We start from the raw sequence: 620 nt of genomic DNA on the forward strand, positions 1-620 counted from the left end.
TGCTGAACACCCTTTTGCATTTAGCCTTTGAAGTGGTACATTTGCTTAAGGCAAAACAGAATATAAATTGCAAAAGAGATATATTATCCATACTCATCTGACCATTTTATGTCACACATTTAATAGAGAGGGATGCATGGAATATTTGGGGGCAATTGTTTTCTGTTTCCATTCTGACCTTCCCTACAGTCATCATCTGTATAGTTAGGCATATTAAAGAATCTAGTAGGAAAAACAAATGGTAGCGTTGTTGGTTTAAAAGTTTTTAAAAAGTAATTGATGACAAGAACTTCAAACATTTGATGGAAGTGTCATTAAAAGAGGCAAAAATGTCATAGCACCAGAAGTGTTACCAGGGTCTGCAAGTACAAAGAGAAGTTATTGAAGGGATTTGCATACAGCACCGCTGTTACAAGTCTATCTCCTGTCAAAGCAGGTTTAATCAGCATTTTGAAAGCTGCCTGACCCTGAGGCTTAGGACATCATCACTGTACTCAGCCTTTTGTAAGTGCAAGAAATGAGTGCCACAAGTGTGAAGGCAAAAGCTAAAGATAAAAAATAGTATGAAGTAGTAGTAAAACACTCACTAATCTCTTCAGGCCCCAGCTATCAGTGGCCTG

Source organism: Alligator sinensis, unplaced genomic scaffold (genome assembly GCF_000455745.1).
Source record: "Alligator sinensis unplaced genomic scaffold, ASM45574v1 scaffold1797_1, whole genome shotgun sequence".
In the NCBI taxonomy this organism is placed as follows: domain Eukaryota; kingdom Metazoa; phylum Chordata; order Crocodylia; family Alligatoridae; genus Alligator; species Alligator sinensis.